At 47.3% G+C, this 21,928-nt stretch overlaps 1 protein-coding gene across 3 annotated transcripts in view; it reads left to right on the forward strand.

Annotated features, from left to right (window-relative positions):
* The window catches only part of PACS2 (phosphofurin acidic cluster sorting protein 2), an 81,046-nt gene that overhangs the window by 1,036 nt on the left and 58,082 nt on the right, over positions 1-21,928 (forward strand). The gene's annotated exons all lie outside the window — the stretch shown is intronic.

A 21,928-nucleotide genomic window follows, 5' to 3' on the forward strand; every position in this document is an offset into this window, starting at 1 on the left:
CTTGCTTGTGGGACTAATAACTACCTTAGCTTAAACGTTATCCACAGTTGTAGTGCTTTGACATTGTGGGCAGGAATATAGCATGGGGTAGAAGAAAACCCGAGTCCTGCAATTGCAGGTGATCTTGGTTTATAACAGCTTATCTGTGCTGACAGCGCCTCGGAGTATCTGTTGGGCAGCAACTTTCTCTGCTTGTGTCTTGTTTAGCCTTTCTTCTCTGCAGCAGGAGGTCTTGGAAGGGGAATAGCACCAAGGGGAACGTGTCCCTCTTCAAGGAGTCCCTCTGCTGCAGAAGGAGTTGCCTGTATGGGAGGAGCTGGAGGAACAGTTGGTGCACTTTTGATTTTTGCACTGGATTCCAGTGCGGTTTGCATCCACCCTGGTGGTGTACAGAGGACACGGAGGCCCTCTTGTAATGCCGTTTTGAAACCTGTTCTCTCCATTGCACCCTCAACTACAGGAAGGCGGTTGGGTTTCCATCTCATCCAACCTTGTAACAGTGCCTGTTAAACTGAAATAAAAAAACAAATGTCCGTCGCTGTCAAGGACTTCTAGTTCTGCATTATCATTTATGCTGATACTTGCAGATCTGAAAATGAGCTCAAAACATAGCTTGCTTGTTTGCGAATCTGTAGATGACCAGAAAATGCAGTGTAAGGACACTGGCCCTGCCTTGATGTAGTAGGGGATGGGGGTGCATCTGCACAGGACTTGGCATTTAGGGTGGGTCTTGGGTGCTTGAACTGCATTGGGCAGGGGGGCAGCAGATTGCAGGCAGCTGGTTGAGGTGCCTGCAGGAATCTGGGTGATGCAAAGGACATGTGGGTTTCTGGGTAGGTGGGGCAGAACTGGGGCTCGAGGGGGAAATTTTGGAGTCACTGAAGCAAGCTGTGAGGCAGGGGCTGGTGAAAGTGCTCAGATTGCGTGCCCTGGGGCCTGAGGCATCGATGGGAGAACTGGGGCAGTTGGGACATTCTAGGAACGTAGCTTTTGTATGAGGGAGTTTGTGTGTAGCAGTGGGTCCCTCTGGTTTCAGCCCTATTGTTGCCATCACCTTTGCTTGCTGTTCCTGGGCGCCCTTTTCTCCTAGAGCCCGGGGAGGATAAGCAGACATGCAGCTGCCGCATCTGCCGCTGCTGAGTGAATGAGCAGGTCTTTCCACAGCCCCGCTGGATGTGGACTGCCCCGCGTGAGCTGGGCAAGCGTGCAAGGGCTGCATATGGAGTGCGGCGTATGGCAGGTCTGCAGTTGTAGCTGTGGGTGCCAAGTGTTTTTTGTTAATCTGAAGTGAAGTCAGGAGCAGCCGAGGTTGCAGCTTCTGCAGCGATGTTAGTCTTGATTGTGCAGTGAGGTGTGTGCTATGCTGCATGTGCTGGGCAAACACTGAATTCTGTAGCAGCAGTGGGAGTGCAGAGCCTGGACGCTTAATTCTGTTGTTTCTAATCATTTAACATCATGTCTTGTGATGCTCCATTGAGTCCATGCTTTGCATTTCATTACAGGCTTTGCAACAAACCTCTCTGCCAGAGAAAGCAGGAATTTGAAAACCTTTAAGTTATACTACTGCCTCTGTATTTTAAGTTCATGTTGTAATGATTTTTCCTGTGGTACAACAGCATTTAAGATTCTTTGTGTTAAAGCGAGAGAGACTGGGATGAAAACTGTTCTGCAGGGGAAACAATATTCAAAATGAGCTTGTTGTTCAAGCAGACATCTGTTGGGACATGAAAGGAGGATGTGGAGGAGAGTGGGCCTTGGTGTGTGGTCAAGTACTGTGGAACTGCCTTGGTCTCTTCTGAGATTTCTACCAGTTACAAGTTCCCCTCTGGGTTTCTGCTGACAGGACAGACCTTCCTAGTTGAGGAGAGGCTTGAACTAGGCAGAAAGTCAGAGGATTCATGGAAGAGGGGCATGTGTTTGGGGAGGGAGTGTTGCTTCCTTCCCTTTTCTTTTTGGTACAATAAATCTTACCCTGTTTCTAAACCGTTTCCTCTACAGTAAGCTGGAGCAGGAGGGGCTGGGTGGAAGCAGCGCCTGGAGCGGGCTGTGCCTGCATTGCCCCAGATTGTGTGGGTGGGTGTTGAGGTGGAGGGCCTCATGCGGATGTGGTGTATGCTTCCCAGATGATGGCTGAGAACTGGACTGTGCGAGGGAGATCTCTAAAGCGCTGCTCTTCAACGCACTCTCTTTGGCGGATGATTTACTGAAAGCCCATTCAGCTTGGGTGGGGTGTCAGTAAAATCTGGAAGGCTGCCTTGGTGCGTCCATGGAGTTTCCTTGTGTGAAAAGGCTGTGTCTAAACTTAAGGAAGAATAATAGCGAAGACTCATAGTGTTGTTCTGCAATTGTGTGTTTTGAGTGAAACACAAAGTTAGGTGGTGTTTTGCGCTTGTGCTGGCCTCCCTTTCTCTTCTGCCATTCGCAGAAATGATTTTCTGATTTCTTTCTTCAGCACATGTAGCTCCTGGGGGTTTTGACCATAGTGCTTCTGAAATGCAAGTACTTTCTTTTAGTCATCCCAGAAATGTGACTCAAACTGTCTCACTATCTGGGTGTAACCGCTGCATACCAGAAGGGAGAGATGCCTACCTTTTTCTGCTGTTTCTTTCATCTATGCATTGAAATGTGTTCCTTTGAGGAAGGTTACATTACGTAAAGTTCTCCGTACCACCTGTAAAAACTGAGAGTGACCTTCTCGCTGCATGGCTGCGAGAGAATCAGCACTTTTTCCCTCAGTTTCCTCACACTGAAAAGTAAGAATTATGCTGTGGATTTTGGTTTGGGTTTTTTTTTTTCTTTCCAATCTCTTGATGAAGCTGTGGGTGTCAATGGCAGGATGCAGTACTGTCCCATCTTGAAGGAGCCTCATGAGGAGACAGTACCATGGGGAGGCTGTCTAGAGGAAGAGTGGTCTTGGGGGGAAGGTTTTGTTGGAAGGGGGTCTCCTGGAGCAGGAGAAGGCGAGGGTTGGTGCTCCCATTCAGAATAGGTTTTGGTTTAGGCTACTGCCTTAATTGTCACGTAATTGAAAAAGTTCCTGCTAAGCTTTGAACTGTAAAGTGAAGTTGAGTGTATTGAGACCAAACTGCACATGGAGCAAGTGCGACCTGGTGTCCCTTGGAGATGCGAAGGAAGCCTGTGGAACAGACCTGGGAAAAGACGGTGCTGGAGATCCAAGGTTGTTTACCAGGCACTGCCTGAGCATTTCACGTGTCGGCTCACCTCTGTAGCTTGCCTGCTGGGTGAGGAAACATTAAGGGAATCCACACACATCCTCTGGACTCGAACAGAAGATGTTACTTCTCAGCGTGCTGTGGGATGGCCTCACAGCACACGGACTTCCACACCAGCCCTGGTGTGGACATCCCCAGGGGCAATGGAAACTGATTGGGGTGAGGCTGCAGATTCACAGCAGCTGAGTGGATTCTAACAGTTTGCTCATGCCCTGGGCTATGTGCTCCTCTCCCTGTGCCAGCTCCCATCTTCTTCCACTGATCTATCTTGCTGTCGGCTTCCTGTAGGTTAATGAGTTGCAGTGGTTTGCAGAGGGGTCTGCGAGCATATAAAGGTAACGGCACAGAGGTGTGACCAGGAGGGACATAGTGAGGGCTGCTGGGGCATGGAGCCACTCCAGCGATTTGCATGTTTGCACCCCTACGTGGTGTTAATTCCCTCTCCCAGCCGAGTGCTGAGGGGCTTGTGACCTGCGTGAAGTCCACGGCTGGCTGTTCTCCGTGAAGGTTTGCTGCAAGTGCATGAGGAAGGGAGAGGCTTTGCCTCTTGTGTCCTGGTTTTGGCTGGGACGAAGGACGCATGCCTACGCTGGGAATGGGAACTTCTCTTGGCTAGTGAGAGCATGTTCTGACCTGGCTTCAGCAATGGCAACTACGTGCCGTATCGGCAGAGAAAGGTGGACAACTTGCTAGAGTAATAATTATGATCAGGTGATGCTACATAACTAAAAATGCTGATTAATTCAGGTAGGGAGAGATGTTGATTTAAATGTATCTTAACCTCCTCATCTATTGATATGCTAACATTTAGGAGAGAACTCTTGTTTGTTAGAATAACTGCTGGCATGTTCATTGGGAGCTGACTGTAGATTTTTGGTACATTTGGAACTCTGAAAATGTCTAATTACTCAGATGACTAGGTACGTTTCAGAAGTGCTTATTTGGAGGCTTTGTTTTGACTTTGTTTGAATAGCATGGAATGCCTAACATTTTACCACTGAAGGAAATTGAATACAAATGAGCACACAGGATAGGCTTTAAAAAAAATTGCTAAGGCAATGTTGAATATTTGAGATGCATGAGGAAAAGCATCCACAACTGAGCAATGGAGATGAAATGCTTGGGTTAAAGTGCAGTGGCCAAAACCAACCCCTTTATTCTTAGAGCCAGGAGATCCTATTTCTCCTTAGTCTTCGTGGAAGAGATCAAGACCAAAATAACATTACTTCGGACAAGATCGAGTGATCCCTTAGTGCTCCCCATGTAAATCCTATCACAGCAGTTACCAAATTTGTCACTTTGTATGATACTACTGAATGTAATTTGGACTCTTGTATTCAGTGGAAAAAATTTTCTGTCTAGAGGTTGAGTGCTTTGTTGGAGTCCAACTTCCAATTAGACCTATTTTGAGTCGTCTTAGCTGACGCAAGGGAAGCTTGTGCACGTCAAGAACAGTTCTGAAAAAGTCTTAAAATCTCAAAGCTGCTAGTGAAGGGTCTCTGGATGGGGTTGTGCGTGGTTTTCATCTGGATGCTTTGCACATGCCCAGTGCAGAAGGGTGTTGGGAGTGGAAGGAAAGGGCTGCTTTTTCAAAGGGCCTCTTTCCTTGCCTTCCACCAAGTGAAGGTGCCCAAGGGACCTTCCTCTCATGTTCCCTGGCAGGTCTGGCCTGTGCTCCTGCAGCCCTGCGTGGCAGGAGGCGACCCTGCAGCTGCTTGTCCAGGAAAAAAAGCTCTGTCGAATAGAGGCGTTGATACTCCACCTTTCATCAGCTCTGAGCATGCGGATGAATTCTGTGGCAAGCTTGTGGCTGTATCAAATTAGCTATGAAATGATTTGCATAATAGATTAATCAACCAGCAACAAAACATCCCTCTTTTCTGCCAAGAAAAGAAAAGCAACAACTCAGCTGTTACAAGAGGCCATTATGTTCCTTGCAACCTTTAATCTTTCTTTTTCCAAGAGCGCTTCGTGTTTTGGCCTCGTGCAGGAAGCTGGCCTGCTCACTGGCTTTATTTGCGTCACATCTTGGCAGCTTTTTCTAATTCTTTTGGGCCAAATTTTGCCACCATTATGGTGACCTTCTAGGGAGGGTATTTCCTATGGAATTGGTGGCTCGCTGCCAAACGACTCTGTATTGCCAGGTCCTCCATTAGCCTTCGCCTTTCCATTGACTTACTAAAGAGAGTGAAATTCCTCTGGGCCCCTTGTGGTCCTTCAGAACTGCCCCATTTCCCCAGGAAGTTGAGGAACAGGAGGACGAGGGGGAGCGGGGAGCATCAGAGAGCATGTAACTGTGAGTGGGCAGGAACTGGTCACTGTATTTTATTTTGCCTGTGTTTCTACCTCCCTATAAGCCAGCAATATAATTTCCTAACCTGTATGGTCCTCCTGTGGCTCCAGATGCGACATCTGTGTGTCCTTGCTTGGTCGAAGAATGCCACCTCCCAAACAGTGCTGGGGGAGTTTTAGTCTGAATGGATCCTAACATGCAGATGATAAGAGGCTTAACTGCCTAATTGAATGTGATAGCGTGAAGCTCCTCTCATGGCGAGGTTTAATTGGATTACGGTACTGTACAGTGATGTGGAGGCTTGCAGGGCATGCAGCCAGCTTCACAAGGAGAGAGTGGATCCTTGCTAATCACTCATTTGTTTAAAACAATGAATTGCCTAGAGAGCTCTGATGGGCATGCAGCAGCCAGTGGCCCTGGAGGAGGGATTCCTCAAGAACAAGGGTGGTTGATGACTGCTGCAGGTGTAGACCCTGTCCTTGGGTCAGTGCAACTGTAGTAGAGGGTCTGCAGATCTGCCTGGTGAGCCCGAGTCTGGGGAAAGGAAGAGGAGACGAGCTCCTTGTGTTTGGAAAACTAGATGCGTGGGCTCTCTTGTTGCGTGCTGGAGTCTGGAACCCATTCCCTCCTCTAGAACCACTGCAGCCTTTCCTGCAGCGCTTTGCGTGGCTGTGTGACTTGTCACGAGCTCTGCCTTACTTCTGAGGTGGCCTGCTTGTTCCTTCTCATCTAGCAGCTGCGAGTCTGCGTGCCAGTCTGGCTTGAAGTGCAGTTTCTTGCAGGGTAATAACTATTTTTGATCAGGAGCTCAAATGCCAGTGTTGGACCTCCCCTGCTCCAGTGGGAAAACAATCTAATTTTTAAAGTGTGCAGCAAAAATAAAAATGAGAGTAGCTTGTATGCTGTGAAGTTTGCTTGGTGGAGGCTCTTACACATGTAAACTAGAGCTGGGGTCTGCAAGCCAGAAAGTGCGCTGTTGCTTGCCTGGCTTGGGGTGGTGCATGGCGGCTGCTGCACCTTTGCAGCACCTGTGTTTTGGGTGCAGCTCCTGGAGGCTGCGTGCTTCGTGGAAGTCGCTGTCTGCCTGAACTGCCGAGTGGCTGTTCTTGGGAGTTTTTGCACTGAAAGTAAGAGTGTTTGTTTTACTGATATTTCAAAAGAGCTTGAAATCTGCATGGTTGCTCAGATCTTATTTCAGAAGAGTTGTCAAGGAAAATAGCATTTGTTCTCCTGTAAGCAGGCAGATTAGCATAAAATATCAACTTTGATGTTGTGCGCAGTGTGCTCCTCATCCATAGCCTCTGTGCTGGTTTGGAGAGTTAACTGCTTGTCTCGTAGATGTTTGAATGTGCTGGGAAGTACCCCCAAGGACGGTGTGTGCCGTTTGGGCAGGGAACAGTACCCGGACACCAGGAGGTTTTGATCAGCTTGCCCTGTTCCCTGCAGCAGCTCATCCGAAGTGTATTAAAGTGAAATAAATAAATGCGATTGCTGTTGCTGGGAAATGGTAGTTTAGCCAGCTTTTCACCAGTGCTCTAAGATGTGTGGGACCTCCCCCCCAAGCTCTGGTTTGGTCTAAAGATAAACCAACTCCCCTCTCCTGCTCATTCACCTTTTTGGCAGTCAGGTGCCCTGGAGCTTGTAGGAGGTAAGTGGAAGGGAGTAGGGAAGAATGTTCACACTGGTGTTCAGCCAAAACCTGCACAACTTGCAGGTCCTCCTGGGCTTTGGGGAGGTAGTTTCTTTTGTTCTAAAAAGGAAAAAAGGAAGAAATCTGGTGATCCAGGATGGATTTTTTTAAGTGTGTGTTGCTGGGGCTGGGGAGAGGTGGGGGTTTGAAGGTGTGAGGCTGTAAAGGAGGAGGGGGGGGTCAAGTGTGTGCCTGTGTGCGGGGTGAAATGAAACATGTTTTCCCTGCTCAGCAAAGTATTTTATTTTGCTGTTAAAAATCTTCTGAAGAAAGACACTGTCTCCTTCCATCAGATCCCTTTGCTCTGTTAAGCTTGACTGTTCAAAAATCCTTCCCTGCTCTTTTTATTTTTCTACAAAGCCCCTGTAGTGCGAGGGCTTGGGAGGTGCTCCTCGTTGCTGGTAAGTAAATGTCATGTGCAGGAGAGAGATTTCTAAAGGGATCTTCACCTCTGCAGGGAAACACATGGAGGGCTGCAAATGGAGACGTGGGAAAACCACGGAGCTCATAATGTGGTTCTGGCCTGTGTTTCAAGAGTTTCTAGTGCAGGGCTGTCGTTAATGGCCAAAATGAGCTGCAGTTTGCACATACACTTGTCTGATACGTGTTTCCCAAAAGGCACAAGGCCAGATCTAGATATAGAGCAGAGAATAACCCCCATCGAGAGATTCTTAGGAAGCCTTATCTATATATAGTCTATATAAGTCTGTATCCCCTTTCTGCTGAGTGGACAAATCTCTGCCTGGGGAATGTGGTTAATGCAGATATACCCCAGCTTCTGAGAACCAGGCAAAGGTCCACAAGTATCACATCTGCTGCGCCCTGTGTGAGTGATCCCTAAAGTGTCCTGGCTCCTGCTGCGGTGGGTTGCAGTGGGGAATTCTCTGCCGAGAGCCCCGGCTGCACTACCCTGTGCTGTGACTGTGCTGTTGTGGCAAGCTGGTGACACGCTCCTGCAGCCAGCTAGGCTTATCCTCTGTGGGAGCACGCAGCAGCCGTCGGCCAGAGGGAACAGCTGCGAAGGCTGGGGCACATTGTTTGTGCGGAGTTAATGGTGCCTGCGTCTTCGGAGCACGTTGGTCTGTTGGGTGCTCTCATTAAAGTGGTGAGATCGTAGCTTGGCAATGACTTGTCATGAAACAGCTCTTGTAGGATTTTTATGCCAGTGCAATTCCCTTTCTTGCAGCTGCTTACCAGGGTGTACTGTGAGAGGAACCTGCACAGACATACTGCTGCTTCTGGAATGAGAAACAATTTGCAGTGCTCAGCCCACCTGCTTCATCCTAGTGTGGGGGGAAGGACTGGCAGGTGGCTTCGATCAGAAGTAGGAACACACAGCGAGGTGGAAAAGGCTGCCCATTCACACAGCAGTGTGGTCTCCTATTAATTTATGTATGGGTGCAGTTTCACAATTAGGATGTCTGAGGCCGTTCCCAGCCAGCCTTCCTTTCCCTATAGTACACAACTTTCTCCAACTGATGCACCATCAGGTTTCGTAGCTGTCCTGGCAGCTGCTGAGGGCCAGCCGCGGAGGAGCACAGCCTTCTTTCTACGGCAGAGCTTGCTGCCCCCATAGCATTTTTGCAGTGCATCCTGAAAACGAAGAAGCGGGAGTCTGGGGAGCTTTGTACCAGCTTGAAATGTCAGTCTGTGAAGAGCTTGTGAGGTTCTGTTGGATCTGCTGGAGGCACGGCTTCTCTTTGGATGCATTTGGCTCTGGGATTGTGGGTCTAGGTCTTTCTTTTTAAAAGAGCAGCCCCATTTTCTACACTGGAGAGGCTGATTCCTTTCTCTTGTCTTTTAGGGAGCTGGTCTGGCAGCATAACTCTTAAGCCTGTTCAGGTTGGAACCTTGACAAGAGGTGCTCTGCCTTTCCTAAGCCCATGAAAGTTGTAGGGCTGTTGGAGGACATCTCCTCGCACACGTTTTTACAAATATAGCAGGATCGTTTGAGGTCACTCAGTCTTGAGTTTCTTCAGGGAGAGCACACTTCAGCTGGAGGCTGTGCCAGAGCTAGATTTGACTGCCTCTGGAGGGGCTGTTCTGAAAATGGGTGTCTGTAACGTGGGGTTTAATCTCAAGACAATCCTGCAAACTTTCCAGCTCATCAGATACGTGTGCAGTCTTTATTTCACCTTGTCACGTGTGTCCTGATTTCACTGCTGCCTCAACTGTGTGAACTCACTGGTTTGTAACGGGGACAGGGACATTACCATTCTCAGCAGAGCAATTGTAGTATCCGTTTCCCGGCTGTGGGGAGCCAGCATCAGGGCGCTCTACCTTTTTACCGTTCCATCTGTGCAGTGGGTAGTTGTGGTTGTAAGACACAAGCATTTACCAGTCCTCTGCCTGTTACAGCAAAGCTCCAATAGTTCACTCACTGAAGAGCTCTTTCTCAGATGTGCATAGAGCTGTGTGTGCTGTCCTGACACTCTTCAGGTAAGGTTATAGCTAGCTTTTACCAGCTCCTCTGAGGCTGATGTGTCTGGTGGTGGCTCTTTGTAACCTACCCACTTAGGCTGCTGCTTGCCAGCACCTTCTGCCTTGTGCCAGTGCAAGCATTTGAGAGTTCACATGGTAAAGCGGACCAGGGCAGGATTTGGGGGTAGAGGTGAGGAAGTGGGTTGTGTTTCAGCTGGATCAGTTCTCTGCTGTGCTTTGCTGTGTGATGGTCCAAATGGTTGTGCAGGCAGAGTGTGGGGATGAGGACGGAGCAGGTAACCCATTTAATCTAGTGCTGCTGCTGGAAAGTCATCAAGTGGAAGCAATAAGTGGGTCTGCATGCTCCCAATGTACGCACCGCATTTCTAATTTAGCAGAGCTTCTCTTTAGGCCAGGGAAGTGACTGTTAATGACTGTGGGAGGAGAAGTCCAGCCCCTTGTTTAGAGGCTTATGTTTTAGCTGGGTGCTGGAAACCCTGGGTGGTCCAAAGTCTTGTGTGTGTTCTCCAGCTTGGGGCTGCTGTTGTCAGAGCTGCAGAGTGGGTCAAGGGGACGAGAAGGTTGGGGTGGAGGTGGTCTTTCCTTCTTTACGGCTCTAAGGGGAGGTCTCTGGTGGGAAGAAGGTTTTGGGAGCTAGGCTCTTTGCAGGGAGATTGTCAGACAGGCGCTTTCTAACTTGAATAATTGACAGCGTAACCAAAGCTACTGGAGATTGTTGGGGATGTAACTGAATCTTTCACACCGATTCTTATGCAAATTGAAACACGTGCTCCTGGTTTCTAATGGGACACCTACAAATACAACTGGCTCCATTCAGAACTCTGCATCCGTGCACTGGATCTTTAATTGCTAATGACTTCATAGTAAGAACATGACTTGCAGAGCTGCATCTGTAACAGTTTCTCAGTGCTGCTCTTACCTGTACACATGGAAGTTTCCCCTTAGATTTTACATAAATGACCTGTGGAGGTTCCGGCACACGGTTTGGTGTGTTTGGTGCTGAAACTGTCCATCGCCATACTGCTCTGGTTCAGTAGCAAAATGAGCTTGAACATTTCAGTGCCGTTTTCTTTGCTGATGTGTTGGGGCTCATTGAAGGTAAGTTCAATGACCTTGAGTTCTGCAGAAAATAATTTGGTGTATTCAACACTAAGTGCAAATAATCTTAAGTTTCTGCCCAGTAAATCTATAACTGGGAGTTGATGAGCACATTTGATAAGTATTATTTTGGGCTCCTGGGGGAGATTGGTGTCTGCAACTTCCTGGCAGAGCTTCAAAATTAGGCTTGTTTTTTCATAAATGTGCCACGTGGTAATGGAGTGGTTGGCCAAAACCATGTGGGCTTAATTTCTTTAAAATATAAACAGCCTAGAAATGTTTGTTTGTGTACAAAATATCCAGCCAGTGACTGTAAGCATTTCCATGTTTCTACAAGAAATGAAGGTAATTATATAATAAGCAAAGATTCATATGGCTTAACTTGTCTCCCATCTGGCATTAGTTAAATTGGTGTTTTCATCTGCATGACCTCTTGGGGTGGGGAGAAACGATGAAAATAATAGAAAACATGACTGAGAGAGACCTTCCCAGGTCATCTTCTAGCCCATGTAAAGACTGGAGCAGCTCCACTGAACAACTCCTGACAGCTGCTTGGGGGAGCAACTATTCCCCCTCTGCCATGTTACTGGGTAGGTATTGTAGGAGTTTTAAAACAGTTGGTTTTAGTTGACCGAGGAGTTGCCTGTCCTGTATGCAGTCCTTCCCCAGTGTATAAATTTACATTCAGACTAAATAGATTAACTACAGCAGGAAGAGCTTCCTTCTTAAAAGAAAGCTATTGTTAGAGCATCGCTTCTCATAAATCTCTAGTACTTCTAATCCCGCTCTCCTCCCATGGCCCTTTCCACCCTTCCATCTGCTTGCTGATGTACAGTTTGCAGGGTCTGCTCTGAGTTTCTTGGGGCTGTCCTGCAGCCTTCCTCTGTGGTCTCTTCTCAGATGGGCAGTTTTCAGTGTCAAAAGGATCCTTCCAAAACGTCCCCTTTCGTGAAAATATACCTGCATGCTTTCTGACTGGTAGAAAGATGATATGCTGCTTTCCCGATCAAGTTGCACCCACTGCCTTAAAATGAAGGATTTGCAAGGAAAGCTGAGAACTGCAAGAACTGGATCATATATATTTCATGTTGCTAGTGGCTTACTAGGGGCTGAACAACCTTTTATTTGCTCTTGTACCTCTTCCCTATGCTGTGCCTGAGAGCGTGCCAGAATTTAAGGTGCTCCGATTTCTCTTCCAGGCTGATGGGATCTTTATCTTCCTTCTGCCAGGATTCTGCTTTATTTTGCTTAATAGAGTTGAAGACCATTAATGTAGGCTTTGTCCTTGCTTCACAAATAGACTTTGAGTGTCTCTGGGTACTTGGATAAGGTTTGCCTGCTCATGTTCAGTCCCAGTGAGGATCTGAGACAGCTGCTTGCGGATGCCAAAGCAGATCAGAGGGTTTTTTCCTCCCAATACGTAGCATTCAGCAGCTCAAGTGTAAAGCTGCTCACTGAGACAGAACTCTGGTGGTTCTTTACCCTTGCCACATGGGGATGTGCTTGAGGATCAGAAGCCCGGCCAGTACTTAGTTCAAGCAAGCGGGTAGAGCTTTTTCCAGGGAGAAGGGATTTCAGAGGTGGGTTTTCTCAGTTCAGCCTTCGGTCAGCATGCTCCTGTTTTTCTGACAAGTAAATGGGAGGTCCTGCTGGGTGCCCTTAAAAAAAACGTTTATAATAAGCTTTTGCTATTCATTCAATTGCTTCCTTGTTCCAGGATCATAAGCTAAATGTACATGCAGCCTGGCAGTGCTGAGCGGCTCTATGTTCCTGCTGCACCTGCGTTCGAGGCCAGCTTTCTAGTGCTGGTCCCTTGCCGTGCACGTGTTGAGTGCCAAGTGCTCAGCTCTTCTTGATGCCCTGCACAGATGCTGATGGTACTGCGTTTTGAAGATGCATCTGCCTTGTCTGGGTTTGGATGCTTAGGTTTGCTTCACAACATTGCTCTCCTGCAGGTCCAAGTAGCCTGGTTCCTGGTGTTTCTGCCTTTGTACAGCGCTAGCATTCAAGAGAATCCTTGGATGAAAAAACCTGTTGCACCCAGGTACTTGAGTACAGGCTCTGGTCCAGAGCTGAGTTGTGAGTCAGTTTAGCCCAACCTCACCAGCGTCCCAGCCGTGTGCTGCCTCCTGTGTTCTTGTAGTATTTACTTCTCCCCTGGCTTCTCTCAGCGTTGCCATAGGCCACTGTTGTGGTTTCGAGCTGAGAAAGCAATGCGTAGTGCTTGGCTTCTCAGCGGACTTGGAGTCAGTGCACGCTTTCCTGCAGAATGGGTCACTGTAAAACCATCTGGTGAATATTGGTAAAGTCATACAGTTCTTCACAGGACTTCTAGGGAGGCGGGGAAAAGTGCTTTGTATCATGTGTACTTTCAAGTGCTGTGTAAATGACTATGGCAGTAAAGCAAGCAACTGCACAGGAATCCTGCTTTGCTTAGCTTTGACTAGCAGTGTGCTGGATACTGGGCATGTGTTTGTGTGAGGCTGCCACCACGGTGAGCTCTTAGAGGTAGCTCTTAGTTTAGGACAACTGTAAGATGATTTCACTCTGCTTTTCTTTGCTTTCACTAGGTTGTCGTATTTCTCTCTGGTGGTGGTCAGATTTGCTGATGGTTCATATTTTAGCCGGGAAAAATGCCCCTTGTTGGGATTCTGGTATGTCTGTATACAATAAAAAATGTTGAGTGGGCTGGGAATAGCTTCCAGCAAAGTTGTATCAGCTTCTTGGAGCTCTTTTGTTTGGTAGAAATTCCTTTCTTTTCTCTCCCCCTTCCCATCCCCCTGACAGCCCACCTCTTTTCTACAAGGACATGCTGAGGTATAATTCACAGTCGTGTGACTGAAGTGAAATATGCACAGCTGCAAATGCATTTTTAAATGATACTTCATTGTTAAGGCATCCCTCTGAACAGGTTTGCAGTTCCAGTAGCCAAGTGGTCAGAATGTGGTAACAAAGAGGATTTTGCTGAAAACACTTGACTTTGATTTTTATCAAGCTCTGAGAATGTTTTGACCACTTGCTACTTTTGAGTGCAGATAGGAAGTATCTGGAGCAGGGTAGATGCATGGTGGGGAAATAGGTTAGATGTGTCCCTGAGAAAAGGGTACGTAGTTGAGTTTTTCTTTGCTCTCCCCGCATTGTATTGCGGAAATCATATGACAGCTGGAGTACAATAAAGGGCACATTTGACAAAACTTTTATTGATGTTTGAAGCATCAGGAATATTCAGTCTTGCATGCTGCAGCTCTCCTCTACCTTCCCACTGAATGGAGAAATTTTGTAACTTTCTTTTCTCTTTGGATCCATCAGACTTGATGCTTTTGTGATTTCTTGCTTTTTATGGTGCATAACAAAGCCCAGCAACTGGAAGCTGCAGGCATACAGTATTCTGTTGCAGTCACTATGGCCCAGTGCTGCCAGGATTTGTTATGGGGCTGACTGCATCACAGCCATACCAAGAGCCAACGTCTGTTTATAGGTAAGTTGAAATAGATTTACTGACATCCAGGACATCACAGAAGGCTTGTGCCAGTTTAAAGGCAGAATTTGGTGTAGCTTAGTGTGAACAATTCTCTAATCTCTGAAATTCAACAGTTCATCTTGTCTCCCACAGTTCCTGTCTCTTGAACAGTGAATTCAGGCTACTTCTCTAGCTTTTGTTTCTCTGTTTTCTGTCCTCTACCAGCAGACTGCTGCTGCTCCTGCTGACAGTCTCCTGGGCTATCTTGGTTCCAAAATTATCACCAGGTTTTCCAAGCTATTGCATGAGTAACTTTGGGCTTTTCTCCTGTGAGTGAATTCACACTCTCCACCAGCCCTCCAAGAGGACCTGCTCTGAGTAGAAGCTAATCATGTTTGAGATGGTACATCTGCAAACAGAGGACCCTGCTGAGTGTCAATCATGAGGGGCCATCTGTCTCTGCAGTGTTCTTGCTGATTCAGGTGTGAAAACAGAGAAATGACTTAGGAATTTGTAGTTATATGAACATTTATGTGTGGTCAGAATTCTCATATATGTAACATATGAAAATCTCTCAGTGAAACAGTTGTAGCATGGACTCTACTTGGCTCCAGTGTTTCCCTTCAGCTGGTTTCGAGGTGCTTGTTGTGAGCTGATGAGCTGACCTTTGCTTCACAGTGGTGGAAATGAAGGCTTAAAATAAACACCTGGGGAGTGGTAGCAAATCTGTGCTGGCGCTCTGGAGAGCTCGGGCTCACCAGGGTTGTGGGAGCCCCAAAAACAGTTTTCTTGTTCTCTCTCTCTGTAGGGAAATAGGATTTCTTCAGAGACGTGGATTTGACTGCCTCGGTGCTGGCTATCATGCCAAACTATGGCCTGGGAGACTTCTTGCAAATTGCATGCAAAATCTTAAAACGGGAAGCATTATTCTACTATTTGTAAGATGTGAAAAGGTAGGGATGGCCTGTCTCATCATGGCTTCAGTGTAAGTACCCAGGGTCCAAAGGAAAAGAGCATGAGGGATGGTGGATTTGTATTGCCCTGTAACAGATGAGCACAGAGAAGGGGGTTTAATGTTTTACAAGTACCCCAACAGAGAATTTCTTGCATCATCCTTTTAAATCTCAGCTCAATCTGCCAGATGTGGAACATTTAACAGCTTTAGAAAATGTGGTGTTTACTACACCATTTGCTTGTTAGTGTATTTGAGGCTATTGGTGACAAATCTCAGCAGTCAGAAACATATAATGTACATAAATAAATTTCATGTATGACTAGCCATAGGCCCCGATGCAAAGTTTGATGTGCTTGGTATTGGCTGTAGTCACGTGGTGAAAATCAGAGGTTGAGTGTGGTCCTCTGAGTGAGCAGGGCATAAAATTAAGGATAAATCCCATCCTGATGGTTGAAAAAGTGTTGTGGTACTTGTCCCTATCTCATCGCCACTGATGATCCTCAACTGTTTCTGTGACAGAAATGCTCTTTGACGGCCTGAGTATGTGCACCTGTGTCCTGGTTTCGGCTGGGATAGAGTTAATTTTCTTCCTAGTAGGTGGTATAGTGCTGTGTTTTGGATTTAGTGTGAGAATAATGTTGATAACACGCTGATGTTTTAGTTGTTGCTAAGTAGTGCTTATCTTAAGCCAAGGATTTTTCAGTTTCCCATGCTCTGCCATCAAGCAGGTGTGCAAGAAGCTGGGAGGGAGCATAGCTGGGGCAGCTGACCCGAACTAGCCAAAGGGGTATTCCATACCATGGAACGTCATGCTCAGTATACAAACTGGGGGGAGTTGGCCGGGAGGGGCGGATCGCTGCTGGGGCATCGGTCAGCGGGTGGTGAGCAATTCCATTGTGCATCACTTGTCTTTTCTTGGGTTTTATTTCCCTCTCTCTTTGTTATATTCCTTTGCATTACTATTATTATTATTGTTATTATTTTAGTTATTAAACTGTTCTTATCTCAACCCACGAGTTTTACTTTTTTTTCCAATTTTCTTCCACATCACACTGGGAGCGAGAAGGAGTGAGCGAGCGGCTGCATGGTGCTTAGTTGCTGGCTGGGGTTGAACCACAACAACCTGCTTTCAGGATGCTCCTTGCCTCATCCATAAACAGGAGCACCAACCACAAAATGACGCTGATACCTGTTCCTTGCTCTTAGCATCACTGTCGTGTTAGCGTTAGCTGATTGCATCAGACAAAGGTATTAGAAGAGAACGTTTTCAGGGACCTGAGAGTGGTCTGGCTGTAGAGTTTGGTCTCCATGAGTGATCTAATGGTGTGGTCCTGTTCACAAATGGAGTAACTACCTTAATGCTGGATAGGCTCCTCAGTAATCCCTCCCAGCAGTGAACCTTAATATCCTGCTGAGGAAGAGCCGCCTCGCATCCAGCCTCCACTTGTTCATGCCTCATTTACCTCTGTCTGCTTATTCTGTAGAGTGTCTACAGTTTATCTTGATAAATCTGGGTTCAGTGGGAACTCGTAGGCCTGGTAAAAGGTTGTGGGGACTGAATGGATTATGATTGTTATACATCACTTTTTGTTTTATTGCTTATATTCAGCATTAAAAATCTTATGGAGGTCTGGAACAAGTTCTGAGTGGTGAAGACCAACATCTCAGAGCACCTTGTGTCTATCACCAGCAACTGTTTTGCTGGTTTACACAGATCACTGATACTTTAATAAATATTCTTGACAAATTGAACTAACAAGTTCAGGCATTTGGTTTGCTTTGCTACTCCCTTATTGCTTTCAGGAACGAAATATCACCAGCAATGATACTGAAGAAATGTAACATCTAAATAATATTGAATCTCTGCTTGCCAGCTCAACTTCCAACAGCTACTGAAGAGGTTTAGAGTATTAAGGAAATGCAGATGTTTCTCCAGAGCAAATCACTGCGTTCTGCCCACCACTGCAAGTGTTTTGCACTGGTGGTTCTTCTGATCTCCTTTAGTGAAAATTGTGGTTCCTTTTTTCCCTAATAAACTTAAAGGTGATGTAAGCTTTCAGAAAAGAGGGTAAGCAAAGTCTGAGTTGCCAGGTTTTCTCCTTTTTCCATTAGAAATGTGGTGAAATCTCAGTCACGAGGGGCTTTTACAGAAAAGAAAACAAATAGGAAACCTTGTGCTGAGTTATTTCCAAACAAGTGCTTTCTTTTTCAGTAGCGGCTCTTTAAAGTAGAGCATACAGAGTATATTTAGATGTGAAGAGAAAGATTGGGGGCGGGGACAGACTTCTAAAGTGTTGTTGAGAGACATTTTGAGATCACCTGGAGACTGGGAGTTTCCCTAAAGGAAGCTGCTCTTACTGAGAGAGGATCAGAAGTGCTCTGAAAACCTGAGCTGTTTGCAACTCTGCTGCAAGGTCTGGAAATGCATCTCCTGGCCGTCCCCCAGGCCATAAGGACAGCCTGGTGATGCGGGTTCCTTCCCGTTCAGGTATCTCCTCAGAGCGGGGGGAAGATGTTTCATGCAGTCTTTGTCAATGCAAAACCTGCTGCTGCTTCACTGTAAAGTAACCTCCACGGGTCAGCTTTAAAGACTACAAGAGATCCTAGTTTCTGTTCATTAGTGCACTTTTAGTGGGTTCTGTAGCTTTCAAGGCCTTTGGTGGAGAGCTTGCGTTGTGCTTGACAGCAGGCTAGGCACTGCACTCTCTGTAAGCCTTTTCAGTCCAGTTTGGCTGGTTTTGGAAGTTAAAATATTGCTTCTGGTTACTGCTGAAGTTCTGTCCCTGGCAGTAGTGGTGGTAGTTTCAGTTCAGCCATCTCATTCTTGCATCAACCTGGGTAACGTGGTTAACTATTTGGCTTTTAGAATCTCACTAGATCCCTTATTCCTGTTCTTTGGTGATTTCCTTCCCAACTTATCTGCACTCTTCTGAGCACTCCAGCAGACAGTGTGCAAGTGAGCAAGCACTGCCCAGAATATTTGATGGAAGAAATGCAAGGGATAGGTGCTGGAGCACAATGCAGTTTCAACCAAGGGCATCAAGAGGCATTTCTTTCCTTGCAAGGACTGCTGAACGCTTTCGCATTTTCAGACCTTTTTTGACCACTGTTAATATTGCAAAGCTCCTCTGTTTGCCCCCTCCTATCTGGGGAGACAAATCTGCAAGGGATAGTGCATTTCAGCTGCTTTGCCCTCAATGTTTTGTTCCAGTTTGAGGGATGTTAACCAGTGTTTCCAATGTGTTTAATGCTGAATAGTGTTCCCCAGCTTTAGTGGCAGGATCAGGAGTTCTTTGTGAATTATATTTAGTGCTCATGGAGGCTGCTTTGTCAGCTGCGTGTTGTTGCCTTGTAAAAACTGGCACCATTCAAATCTAAATAAATGCTTCTGGGAAAGAAGAATGTTCCTTTTATAACTATTTTAATGTGTTTGATTTGGAAACATGCTTTGAGCTGTGGCCAGAGAGCAAATCGGTTGTCAGCGTTGCAGTCCCCTGTTTGACGCACCTGTGCACAGATGAGCCGGTGCTGTGGGGCTCAGAGGAGCTCGGTGCTTGTGTGCCAGCCATGGTGCTGTCAGAGCAAACAGCTCAGGTGCTGCGAGCGTTACGCAGGGTGTTTGGTATAGCTGCAGAAATAGCTCTTCGTGGAGCTGGTGGTTCTCCTAACCTTCCTTCCGACCTGCTGTTGAATACATTAGGGTTTGGAGTTGCAACTTTCCCTTTGCTCCTTCCCTGTAGTTCAGGTTGCTAGTGCTGTATTTTTGGAACCTCTGCATGTTGGAAAGAAATCATACTTTGGGGTGCTAAATAGTTCTCCTACATTTGAGACATGATGAGAATTGTGCAAAAAAAATTATGTTTCTAACTTAGATAACAAATTCTGATATTTCTTTGACTGTCACCCCATTCATCTCTGGAGTCAGGCGAGGAGGGAGCCAGCGTTAAACATCAGGCAATTAAAGGAACAGCATAGACCATTGGCTCTGCGAGGTATTGGGGTGGCTGGCTGCACATGCCGATCTGGAAGAAGGCCAGAATGGCAGGCTTTGACAGACTTGCTGCAATGAGAACAGCGTTGGGATCTGTGAAGTGTTCTTCTACACTGAAAGCAAGCGTGCCAGTGAGATGCTTTGTATATTTGATTGCTGTGCTGGCTAATACCAAACGTACCATCAAAGTTCACAAATGTTTTTTGCTGCTGCTGGCTGCTCTGCCTTTACCCTTACAGGACATTTTGAGTTCTCAGTAAAAAAGCAAACAGCCATTTGGGCTCTAAATTATGCCTGTGTGGTTCTCCCATCTTGTTTATTTCAGGCCGTATTGCAAACTGCACAAACAAAACCCTGTTCATCTGGTGCTCGATGCAACTGGTTTAAATCAAGGTTACAGAATGATGGTCTGTTAGGAATGGGCCACCTGCCCTGGCTTTGCTGCCTTGGGTCCAGATGGGTCAGCAAGGGGAAAGCAAGCTTAAAAACAAACACAAAAACCCACCCCAAAAATTCCTTTTAAAAAACTCCTATAACAGTTTTCAGAAAGTTTATTTATTCAGAGTGGTATACGGTGGTTGTCTTTCAGAAAAGCACGAAGTCTTAAGAATTACATGCCATCAAGATCTTGGCTTTGACTGGGAGGGCCACGTGTTTGACTTGCTCGTGAACTGGGAAGCGTTCGGAGATGGTTGAGTGAGAAGTAATTTGATGCTACCCATGGTGTGAGCCTGTCTGGTCTCTGGAGTGACAGGCTGTTCAGCTCGCCTCTGCATCAGGTGGTGTCGTGGAAGCTATTCGAAGTGGAGAGAAGTGAGGAAGAGAGATAGCAAATTGTTCATGCCCTGAGAGCAAGCTCAGATTTGGGTGCACCAAGAAGCCATCTGTTTTTCTTGACTGCTTTCTCAGCTGGAGGCTTCCTAGTACTGATTTCTCATGATGGAGAGATCACAGTGACGGGTAACCCAAGCAGAACTGAGCTCTTCGTTACAAGCTCTTCTGACATGGCCCCGAAGTCAAGGCTCCTGTTGGCATAGGTTTTTTTCCTCTTGATGGGGACCTTTGGCTGATTTACAGACAAAGGGGAAGATCAGGATATTTCAGGCTGAGTCCTGGCCTCTAATGATTGGCAGGCCTTGGGGACAGTATGTGCTGTGTCTGGGACTGCATGTCTCCCCGAGGTAGCAAGTGGCTAACAGGAGTGTGCAGAGAGCACAGCACCAGGTGGCACGGCAGCAAGCTTGCACTGGGAGCCGTTCAGCAGTGGGAATGAAAAGCAGAATAGCACCTAGCATTTTGAAAGTAGTTGAGTGCAAGAGTGCTTGGAGACCTGTGCTTCCTACTATCAAAAAGAAAATACTAAATGCTAAACCAAACTGGCCGGTGCAGGACCTCCCTCTGAATCTGCCTGCACTCGAATGCATGCCGGCTCCTCACTGCCAAGTGCCTACAGGCTTGGGATGGGGCAGGGGAGCTGCTGGGGAAGTGGTTGTTTGGAGAGCAGAGTTCTTGACACAGTAGTGAAGGAGGATTTGCCGTCGGACTGCTCTGGAGGGGAGTGGGGAGGAACAAGCAGGCTGTCGGAGGAGCTGGTCTCATTTGTTGCGTGGTTGCAGGGAGCTGGTCACGTGCGGGCTGTGACATCCCTAGTTGCTGTGGAGATGTTACAGCTCCCAACCTGATGCTGCTGCCACTGCGTTTGGGGATGCTGTGCTCAGGGTTGAGGCATGGATGTGGTGGAGGAGAGGACAGGGGAGAGAGTGAAGGTTATCATCCAGGCAAGGCACATGCTGGAGAAAACATGTGCATTGAGGCATTTTCTTTAACCCTTTGATCTCACTGACTGGTGCCTGTAACAGAGCTAGCTACCACTGCAAGGATTTCCTCGGGTGTGTGCTGGCAGGCTGGGTGCTGTCTTTGTTCTTGCAGGCGGCTGCAGCACCGTCAGCTTGGGAGGGGGATGCTGGTACTAATGAAGGCAGAGGTGTGCTGCTCTGTGCTTTGCGGCAAGCTGTGGACAGATCAGGAAGCCTTTAGCTCTGATGGTCCTTCTCATCTGCTGGCTACTTTGTGCAGCTCCTGCTAGTCCCAGAGGGTTCAGAGGCAGATGGGAATGGCTCCTGGCAGTCAGGGAGAGCGTTCCTGTAGCATGCCTGGAACAGCCGATCCCAATGATCAGTCTGCTGTGTGACAAGTGCTGCTGTCTGGGGCAGGGGGCCAGCGAGGAGAAGGCAGGTTGCATAAAGAAGGCATGCAAGGGAGGGGTGAGCCAGGGAGGGGAGGGCTGCTGGGTTTGTTCCAGCTGTGAAGGTCTCTCCACCCCCTACCCCCGATTTATTTCTGCATTCCTCCTCCCAGAATCTCTTTTTGGTTTGGGGCGTGATTCGTTTGCTCATTTGTGTATATGCTTTTGCACCAATCTGTAAGGTTTATGGTGGGAGCTGCCCTCCACCCTGCCTGGCTCGCATAAGCTTAGTGGGTTGTGCCTTTGTTTTGTTGCTGGCTAGCTGAGAAATGAAGCCCTAGCTACAGAAATGGCTTGACCAGCGCACATCCTAAAGGCTCCCCCTCCCTGACATGTGCTACTTTGACTGCTCTCATTAGGTGCTCAAATGGGAGACTGGCATTTCAGTGCTGCGAGGCTTTCTGGATGAGAGGCTGTACTGCAGTGCATGGGTATCTCGTGCAAGCTTGTTAGACCCGTAGCTATCGCTGGCCTTTGGTCAGATGGATGTGGCTATACCTGGTCTGTCTCAATCTTGCTGC

Source organism: Gymnogyps californianus, chromosome 8, assembly GCF_018139145.2.
Source record: "Gymnogyps californianus isolate 813 chromosome 8, ASM1813914v2, whole genome shotgun sequence".
NCBI classification, from domain to species: Eukaryota; Metazoa; Chordata; class Aves; order Accipitriformes; family Cathartidae; genus Gymnogyps; species Gymnogyps californianus.